At 38.8% G+C, this 11,234-nt stretch overlaps 1 pseudogene; it reads left to right on the forward strand.

Annotated features, from left to right (window-relative positions):
* Window positions 1-2,729: 2,729 nt before the first annotated feature.
* On the forward strand, window positions 2,730-10,981 carry LOC123582300 (annotated as a pseudogene).
* Window positions 10,982-11,234: the final 253 nt, after the last annotated feature.

Genomic DNA, 11,234 nt, shown 5'->3' on the forward strand with positions numbered 1-11,234 from the left:
TCCTCCCCCTACTTTCTCCGATGCTCCCCTCCGTGCCTCTAATCCTTGGTCCTTCCTTCCCACTTCTGAATCATCTTCCAGGTCTTTTAACCTCTTAACCCTGTGTGACAAGCCATATGGCTCCATCCTGCTTTTACTTCCAAGATCTTCCGGATACCGGGATCCATTCTCCGTAGAGAGCTGTGCGGGATTTTAATGACAAAAATTTGTTATGTTGTGTTTAGAAGACCCGATTTCTTATCTTTGTCTTATCCATTTACAAACTGTGTGAGATTACGCAAAATACTTTATGTCTTGAAACAAGTTTCCTTCCTGTAGAATGAAACTAACATCTGTTCTGCTATCTGGAGGATCATCAAAATATAAAATCATCATAGCAAATATGTGTGGAGCACCGACCGTGTCCCAGGCACCATGCTGAATGTTTTAGGCATGTGGTCCCACTTATCTTATGATGTTGGAACTATTATCACCCCCGCCTCATGGACTACTAAATTAAGTGTCTGAGCTGCTAAGTAACTTGTCCAAGGTTTTCTAGCAGGTAAGGAGCAGAGCCAAGACTGAAATTTGAGACAGGAACCTCAGTACTCCAAAGGGACCATTACAAGAATCTGTGGTGGTACTTGGCCCAGATAAGGGCTCATACCCATTTGCTCACTGAATGGGGGAACTAGATTACATACTTTTCTTGTAGGATAATGGGAGGTATGGTGTGATTTTCCAAAAAAATCAGGATAACTTGAAATTACTCACTTTACTAGCTTTATTGGTTGCTGCCATGTATATAATATGTCCCGTAGAAGCACGCCCGTCTAGTATAGTGGCTGTGGAAAGAGACCAGGATTTAGGAACTGGCCAAGCAACTTAAACTTTCTAAGCCTCCGTTTTCATCTGTATTTTTTATAATTCTAATTTATAAAAGCATCCATGTTATAGGTTGCTGTAAAGGTTCAATGAGATCATGCCTGCGGAATGTTTAACACGTAGCTTGGCATATACTAATCATTCAGCTCATGTTGTCTGTTAATGGCAACCACAATCATGGTGAAGTAATAATGAATTGATAACATATCAGCATGAGAGTTCCGCTGAGTTTTGATTTTGCCCCCGCTCCTCTGTTTGGTGGCTGTGCGATTTTTATGGTCCCTATTGAGTGGTTTGACATTGGCAGAGGTCGAAGGGGGGATTCTGGTACACATACAGAATGGAAGCCAGAGACTTGTATTTAAATCATTTCTATTACTCACTTGTTCTGTAAGCTTGAGCAAGTTACTTTTTCTAAATTAATCTTACATGTAAAAATAACAATGAAAACACCTGCCCTTCCTCCCCACCCCCTACCTACAGTGTGAGGTTTGGCTGATACAGTGATTGTGACGGTGCTTTATGAACTCTAAGTGCTGTGTAGGTGTTATTTTTTTTTCCCCTCCCTTCCATCTGAGAGCAGTGCTTTTCAGCTCCCCTTAAATGACCCAACACTTTGCCCTTGGTTAATAAACACATTTGTGCACGAGCATTTGGCTAATAATGGGAACTACCTTTGCAATACATGTTTTCCCTTCAACAGCAAAGTGGGCCATTGTGAGCTAAACTGTAGCTGTGACATTTACAATAATAAGTTTATAAGAGCAATTGCTACCGTGCCTATTTTGCTAGTATGGCATAATAGAGACGATTTAGGGTGATTAGATCTGCAAACTGACAGTTTGAAGGAATGGTCAGAGAGGAGAGTGAAGAAAAATGAGTGCCTGAGATCCTGAATTTGCAATCAGATCAAGAAAGAATAACCTCTGAGAAGAGCTACCATTTATTTTAGGGTGTACCATATACCAGTCACTTTCTAGGAACCTTCTCTAAGCCTTCCGACAACGTTGTGATTTATGTATACAATATTGTGATTTATAAGAAATATATTTTTGGTCATTCAAATGATCAAAATGTAATATTCCTTATGTATTTGGTTCTTGTCCAGGGTTTCTGGCTTATAGCTCCTAAACCCCTTGAAATTTCCTGTGATAAGGGCAACAAAGTTACCTTTTTTATGTTAATGAGGTGACTTTTGGAAAGGATGGGGGTTGGGGCTGGTTGCCAGGAGAACCAAGCGTGTGACTGGAGGGGTGGAACTTTCAGTTTTACCCCCAGATGGGGCGGTGGGGGTGGGGAATGGGAAAGGGACTGGAGATTGAATCAGCCAATGACCAATGACTTAGTCGTGACTATGTAATGAAGCCCCCATAAAAACCCAAAGGACCAGATTAGGAGAGCTTCCAGGTTGGTGAACATGGAAGGAGGGGGGTTTGGAGAGAGTGGTGTCCTGGAGAGGGCATGGGAGCTCCGCCCTCTTTCCTCACACCTCACCCTGTGCATCTTTTCATGTGGCTGTTGATTCATATTCTTTATCATATCCTTTAATAAACTGCAAACCTAAGTAAATGGTGTTTCCCTGAGTTCTGTGAGCCACTCTAGCATGAGTCAAACCTGGGGAAGAGATTGTTGGAACCTCCAATCTGCAGCTGGTAGGTCAGAAGCACAGGTAAAACCTGGGGCTTGCAGCGGGAGTCTGAAGTGGGGTTGGGGGCAGTCTTGTAGGACTGAACCCTTGACCTGTGGGATCTGATGCTATCTCTGGGTAGATGGTGTTAGAATTCAGGTGAATCCTTGGATACCCTGCTGGTGTCCGAGAATTGCTTGGGGTTGTATGTGTGGGAACTCCCACCTCCCTTTCCACCATGTTGGATTGGGTAAGAAAACCTAAAAGACGGCATTACCATTCTTGTTTTATGGATGAGGAAACTGAGGCTCAGATGTTTAGGTCATCCGTCTGCCTCCTTTGAATCTTAGTTCTCAGAATATGGACCACCACTTGACTGGTTTCACAAGCCAAAGTGCTCTGAGTTGGCATTGATGTACTCCTTTCTCTTACTTCCCTGATCCAATGTATCATGACAACCTAAATGATTTTAGTTCTTAAGTATCCCCTAGATTCTGTTCACTCTTTCTATTCATGTCATCACTAGCTCTTGTATGAATCACGGCACTGGCCTTCTACCCGGTACCGGTGTCCTTGCTGTCCTCTGATGTGTTCACGCTTGGGACTGATCATGTCCTACAGCCCCATGCCACTCAGAAGGAGGGCAAACCTCTTAACCGTGGTCACAGGTGCCTCTCCATTGTTCAGACCTCTCCATGGGCCCCTCTTCTCTGCTCCATACTGTGCACACTCACTCTCCCAGGCTGGACATGGTCCATCCCAGCATTGTGCCCTTGCCTGGGATGCTGGCTCTTCCTCATTTCGCCCTTTTATCCTTCTCATCTCTGCTCCAGCGTTCCCCCTAAGGCAAGCCTTCTCTGACCTTTGCAAGAAAGACACATCCTCCTGGTGGATGCCCTCACAGTTCCAGGGAACTTCCTTCCCAACACTTATAACAGTTGCTATAACTTGGGTAACAGGTATGCTGGTATCTGTCCCTGCCTCCAAAGTGTAAAGCCAGGAAGGCAGGGCTGGTATCTAAGTTCCTAGAGCCTAGCATGCTAAGGGAGATATTGCTGAGTTTGTGGGTGACTTGGTCAAGGCATCGCAGCTAGGAAGTGACAGACTGGGGATTTAAACTCATTTCTTTCTGACTCTAAAGACTTTGCACTTAATACCATTCACTTTAGGGCAGTGTCATTCTAGCAGTAGGACTGATAAGTATACTTTATACTAAGATCAAACATATTTTGGTTCCATCAGATAAAGTTTGATAAAAATGGATTATTAAGAACAGATTTGATAAGCCGAGCTGCCTGCCCAAGGTTTGGGGATTTTGCATCAAAGAGAAATGTAATGAAAATGGATCGACCTGGGCTGATGGGAGGGGGTGGGGGCTGGAGGGTGAAGGAGAGTGGCTCCTCCTATAGTGCCCTTGACCCTTGCCTTTTCTGCATTCTACGTGGAGCTCCCTACCCTGAGTGCAGTGAGATAATGATGAATGATCTCTGTTGGATTGTGTGTGTTGGCTTATGTATGAGTGAAGCAGTTTCTTTGAATCAATGAAGTTGCGCAATTGAGGAATTGGTAGAAAATTCCAAGTATGCCATCGTACTTTGTCTTAAGCACCGCCCCCCTGCCCCAGAAACCACATCATCTTGAACTTACTTTTATTTACTGGTACTGGTGGCTACGGATGGAGGAGAGGGAGAGAGGAGCCAACACTTAGCTCCTGGTTTCAGTTCTGCTACAAATGAGCAAATGGATTTTGATCAATCCCCTTATAACCTCTCTGGGCCTCAGTTTCCTCATCTGAAAAACCAGAGTGAATAAGCAGGCCTGAGTTCCTTTCAAATCGGACACTCCATTCTCTGTCTTCCTACTGTTGAAATACTTATGGAAACCATTGTTCTCTCACTCTCTCCTTAGGACATTATGACTTCTGTGTTGTCTTTTGGTGTCATCTCCCACCTAAATGACCCCTCACGGAAATGAAATCTTTAATCATTTCCACCGGGTAAGTGCAAAGGCTGAAGGGAAGCACTAGCTGTCAATAGCTCTGTGGATGGCAAATTAATTCATGGAGATAGGATCCATGCAAACACGTGCTTAGACAGCCATAATTTGCCTTTCATTTTCCTTTGCAACTTAGAAGAAAGTGAATAATTTCCAATGAGCCTCTCATTTGAACATATTGAAAAAACATGTCATTAGCAAAAGGAGCATTTAGTTGCTTGATTACCATATTTCTCCAAGTATGAGGGACAGTCATTTTTTCAGTTGGAGATAATTAGCTGAGCAGAAAGATGCAAAATCTTGGGGGCAGCAAAATCCTTGTATGTCTTCTATGGGGGTGGAGACAGCAAAGTGAAAAAAGGGAGAGCTTATGAGGCCATTAAACACCTAGGGATGTGGTCAGCCGTATCTCCTATGGATAGCCAGATAGAAGTCTCTAAAACTGTGGATGGAAATATGTTTATAGGGTCTCATTAACCCAAGAAAAGTACAAAACAGAAAGGACTAAAAACAATGTATATTTTTAAAATTCAGTGTTTGATTTGCTTATCTGCTTCTGATGCTTTCTTGTCATCACAGTTACATTTTCATGGCGTCCCTAACATGCAAGAATCTTGTCAATGACGGGGCATGGAAGACTGGGATCACATCTTCTTTCCCTTCAGGCTGGGCAGTCCCAGGAGGGCAATGTGAAAAATTTAATTGGAACATATATCAGTGGTAATAAGGAATCAATCTCTTAAAGGTTTCCTAGGAGAGTCCCTGACGATTTATAAAAGAAACAGCATTGATTAAATGACTCTGATGCGTCCTTCTCCATGGAGACAACTCAGGTCAGTAGGCTACTTAGGACCTCATGTTCCCCTTTGCCAATAACCCCCACTCATAGAATTTATTTAGGGAGTAGCTCATGCTATTTAACTCAATATTTTGATTAGCAGGGCTAGCATTCATGGAATATCAATATAAATTGCACTATCATACCAGACTTCATTTAACAATTATCTGCTCTAATTCAATTTTTCTTTAAGAACAGAATTTTTTTTTTTTTATAACTAAGTTTATCATTAGGACCGTGAACATTTTACAATACTGGAAAAACCTATTTGAATTTCTTTTCATTTAAAACCTGTAGCCTTTTATATAAGCCAATGTTCATAAATATTGTACTTTCCCACTCTAGAAAAATTGGTGTTTAGAGCAAAGTATGAACAAAAAGCCATCTGTTACCCCAACTCCAAAGATTAAACAATACTATTTATCTCTTAGTCTAATTCTGGTCCTTTTTGCTGCACCTGTATTTCATATAGTTTCATCACATGTCACAAAAATTGTATATATATTACATAAACAATTTTTTTTAATGTTCATTTATTTTTGAGAGAGAGAGAGACACACACACACAGAGTGCAAGCTGTGGAGGGCAGAGAGAGAGGGAGACACAGAATCAGAAGCTGGCTCCAGGCTCTGAGCTGACAGCAGAGAGCCTGATGCCATATCATGGCATGAACCATGAGATCATGACCTAAGCCAAAGTCAGATGCTTCACTGACTGAGCCACCCAGGTGTCCCTATATTACATTAAAATAACACATTTGATTATTATAAATGAAATACATGCTTCACATGTACAAATAGAACACATAAAAAAACATAAAAAGGAAAACTAAGGTCACTTAGAATCTTCCCAGATAATCACCATTAAAATTTTGGTGTATTTTCTCAGAATATTCTTTTCTAGGCCTTTTCTCTTTTTTCTTCCTATTAAATTATTCAAAAATACAGGAAAGACAGAGACTAAGATAACCGACACCCATGTATCCAACATCAAAGTATCAAAAATATGAATATTTTTCTACATATTGTTCAGATTCTTTTATTTATTTATTTTTTGTTATCCAGTGTCCCTCTTCTTCCCCCCCCCTTTTTTTTGGCAAAATGGAACATCACAGATACAGCTGATGCTCCCTGTGCTCATTTTTATCTTTTCAAGATTTATCCATATTGAAATGTGAAACTCTAGTCTATTTAATTTCACTGCTGACTAATATTCTACCAAATGGACATATCTACACTATTGCCATATGCGTTCCCATGTAGGTCTCTTGAAAAGCATCTCTTAACATGTGTGGCATTGCTAATATGTGGGGCAGGCTTGTGTCCAACTTCACCAGACATTGACAAATTGTTTAAAGTGGTCGTAATAATTTGTATTCTCATAAGCGACGTTGGACAGCTCGTTTTGTTTTTGGCTTCACTTGGTATTGCTAAGCTTTAAAGTGTTTGCTAATCTTAAGAGCGTAAAATGGCTTCTTTCATTGTATGTTGCCTATACCTTATTATTGGTGATACATGTGACTTTTATTTGTAAGTCACAACTGGTGTGGATTTGCTTTTCAGTTCAACTCATTTATTGAGTACTCATCAAGTTCAGGGTTTTCTGAGGTTGCTAAGCAGGGCTGCTGCCAAGCCTGACCGCTCAGATCTACCTTCTCCAGCCCTCCACCACCATCAGTATTGCTGTCTTCTGGTTCTAGAGTTTTCCTTCTTCCCCTTCTCCTCCCTGGGAAGGTTCTGGCTATAGAAATCAGCTGCAGTAACAGGAAGGATTCTATTAAAGCAACTCTCATCATCTTCTTACCTACTAATCATGCTGACCATAAAATATACTTAAATTAATTATACAAGTTATACATGAAACCAGAGCATATACATGCAATACCAGAGCATATGGAAAGTGCATATCCTCTTACAATCTTGTCCCCCTTATCCAATAAATAACCACTTGTAGATAACCTGTGCTTTTTCCTTCCTATTTGTGTTTATTCACCAATACAATGAATGTTATTGAACATGTCTCTTGGGTTCATAAAATTTTTTTAACTTAATATGATCTGTCACCATCTGTGCAGTATTCTATAGTATGGAAGCACCATAACTAACCAAATTCTGCTAATTATGGGCTAAATTTAGGCTGCTTCCAGTTTTCCATTTGTAAACAATGTTGGGGAAAACATTCCTGCAAATGTCTTTGGACATCTTTGGACATTTGCCTCAGGAGAAAATTTCTAGAAGTGCTATTTACATACCAATTTTTTGAGTTCCTGATAAATTGGTGACTTCTCGGTAGGTTTTGGACGTAGTACATCGATTCTGTGAACTTTATGTTTTGTGTAAAATGGTGGAAGTAATAGTAACTGCCTGATAGGGTAGTTGTTTTTTTTTTGTTTTTTTTTTTTTTTTTTAGTTTACTTATTTATTTTGAGAGAGAGAGAGAGAGTGAGAATGTGCACATGCAACCAGGGGAGAGGCAGTGAGAGAGAGAAAGGGATAGAGAGAATCCCAAGCAGGCTGTGTACTGTCATCACAGAGCCCAACTTGGGGCTTGATGCCATGAACAGTGAAATCATGACCTGAGCCAAAATCAAGAATTGCCCACTTAACCAACTGAGCCACCCAGGGGCCCCAATGATAAGGTAGTTTTGAGCACTGAATGAGATAATGTATATAAAGTTTGTACACAGAGTTTGGACCATAGTAGAGGTTCAATCAATGTCTGTTTTTCACCTCTTTCTCAGCAAAAAGGAAGTATCAAAAACGGAAATGAAACACATTTCCACTCATATCAGATTTTGGTCTAGAGCTGGAATTGTTCTCCAATATCTCTAACAGATTCCTATGGAAAGAAAGACATATTGTCCATTCAGAATGTAAAAAGAAGGGTAATAGAGGGAAAAATTCTTCAGTCATCTTTGTGAAAAGCCATCATGTGGACTGTATTTCTCAAATGGTAAAGTGAGGCAGAAAGGCAGCTCTTGATAATTCTTGCTTTCTTGCCATCAGTTTCCCACTGCTTTTATTCTCTTGTCTGGGAATAATTGTAATGATTGTAACAATTATAAAAAATAACAAAAACAGTTATTCCAGAATTCCAGAATTTCTGGAATGCACTGACTCTAGTAAGGAGGAAACAGAGATGGTTAATTTTTCCCTTTATCCTTCAAAGTTGCTCTGGGGTTCATTCTTATCCATCCTTTAGATAAAGAATTTGGCATCCTATGTATTTTTTTAAACAACTTTAGGGTTTAAGAAATCCTATCCCACTTAATTTCAAAATTTTAAAATCTCATCCAATTTAAAACCCATTCTTCCTTGCATATTTTAATGTTTAGAAAAATCAATGAGAAATGCTAAAATTCAATGGATAATTTTAAGTGGCATCATAAAAACTATGTAAATATTCCAAAAGAAGTCAGAAAAAAGGAACAGGGACAAAAAGCTGAGAGGACAAACAGAAAACCAACAAAATTGCAAAGCAAATAATGAAATGATGGACCTAAATCCAATCACATCATTCAGTCACCAGTAAGTCAATATTTAATAACATTAAATGTTAATAAGCTACACACTCCAATTAATATGTAAAGATTGCTACTTGGTTAAAAAAAAAAACCAACAAAGCTCAAAAACCCAATTATAGGCTGTCTATAAGAGATTCACTTCAAATATAAAACTATAGATAGATTTAAATAAATATACTTTAAAAATATACTATGTAAACAAAATGATAGAAGTCGCTGGAGTAGCTATATTAATATTGGATAATATGTGTTATAAGTCAAAAAGAAAAAGAAGGATCTTTCCTGATAATAAAAGAATCAATTCACCAGGAAGCACAAACATTAAAAAAATATATAAGTAGCTAATAAGAGAGCTTTAATCTACATGAAGCAAAATAAGTAGTAATAGATAATCCACAATTTATATTGGTAATTTGAATACCCATCTCTCAAGCAATTGATAGATCAACTAGACAAAATTTAGCCAAGCTAATTTATAGAAGACTATACCCAACAACCACAGAATACACATATTTTTCAAGTGTATATTGTATTCACCAGCATATGGCAAATCACAGTCTGGGTCATTAAAAAAAAATTCAATAGTTTAAATCAAATTGAAACCACACACAGTATGTTCCCTGACCACAATAAAATTAAAATAGAAATCAGCAATAAGATATGTAGGAAAGTTTCGACTATTTGGAGATTAGACATAATCCACAGAGCAAAGAGAAAAATCACAGGAGAAAATAGAAAACATTGTATATGAATAGCAATAAAAATAAAACATATCAATATTTGTAGAATACAGCTGTAGGAGTGCTTAGAGGGAAAGTTATAGCTCTATATGCTAATATTAGGAAAAGGGAAGGATCTCAACTCAATGGCCTGAAGAATATAGGGGAAACAAAAAAAGGCAAAGAAAACCCAAAGGAAATAGTATAAAGGAAATTATAAAGATAAAAGTGCAGAGATTGGATAAATGAAAACAGAAAAGAGAGAAAACTAACAAAACAAAAGCTGGCTCTTTGAGAAGATTGTAATTAATAAACCACTAGCTACTCTGATCATGAAAAAAAGAGGAGAAAACACTAGTTCTCAATATCAGAAGCGAAAGAGGGATTATCACTACAGATCCTATAGACATGAGGAGGATAAGAAAGTATCAAGAACAACTTTAGAAGTCGAGGCCCTGCCTTTCCACTCTGGCTGCTGCTCATAAACCGATTTCCAGCAACAGGTGCTTGGGAGGATTGCAGAAAGTTTTTGAACATGACAGTGTTGAACTGAAATGCAAAATGAAATTTGCTATCTACTTACCACCAAAGGCAGAAACTGGAAAATGCCTTGCACTGTATTGGCTGTCTGGTTTCACTGGCACAGAACAAAATGTTATATCAAACTCTGGTTCTCATCAAGCTGCCTCAGAATATAGCCTTGTAATCACTCCAGATACCAGCCCTCATGGCTGCAATATTAAAGGAGGAGATGAGAACTGGGACTTTGGCACAGGTGCAGGGTTTTATGTGGATGCCATAAAGATCCTTGGAAAACTAACTACAGAATGTACTCTTATGTAACTGAAGAGCTTCTCCAACTCCAGTGGACCTCCAAAGGATGCCTATTTTTGGCCACTCCATAGGAGGCCACAGAGCTTTGATTTGTGCTTTGAAGAATCCTGGAAAATACAAATCTGTATCAGCATTTGCTCCAATTTGTAACCCAGTGCTCTGTCCTTGGGGCAAAACAAACAAACAAACAAACAAACAAACAAACAAACAAACAAAAAAACCCTTTAGTGGATATTTAGGAACAGATCAAAGTAAATGGAAGGTTTATGATGCTACCCATCTTGTGAAATCCTATCTGGGTTCTCAGCTGGACATACTAATTGATCAAGGAAAAGATGACCAGTTCCTTTCAGGTGGACAGTTACTACTTGGTAACTTTATCGCTGCCAGTACAGAAAAGAATTTCCCCTGTTTTTAGATTACAAGAGGGTTATGTAGAGTAGATTACAGCTACTACTTCATTGCAACCTTCATTACTGATCACATCAGACATCATGCAAAATACCTGAATGCATGAAAAACTTCAGATAAGAGAATTTGTTCAGGATTATAAAATTGTAATAAACAGTACTGCAGGGAAAGAGGATTTCAAGACATTGGATTTCAGAGTGCTAAAAATACATCATTCCATAGTTGAATCACTTTCTGAGTAAATATATAAAACCAGGAGAAAAAAAAAAGAGACTATTATGAACAACTTTAAGGGGACAAATTCAACAGTGTGGATGAAATGAACACATTTTTTTTTTTTTTTTTGGAAAATACAGCTTATAACAAGTGACACAGGATCTAGCAGAAAAATTGGTAAAAGCTTCTGCCAATCTGAAGATACAT

Source organism: Leopardus geoffroyi, chromosome B3 (assembly GCF_018350155.1).
Source record: "Leopardus geoffroyi isolate Oge1 chromosome B3, O.geoffroyi_Oge1_pat1.0, whole genome shotgun sequence".
Taxonomy (NCBI): domain Eukaryota; kingdom Metazoa; phylum Chordata; class Mammalia; order Carnivora; family Felidae; genus Leopardus; species Leopardus geoffroyi.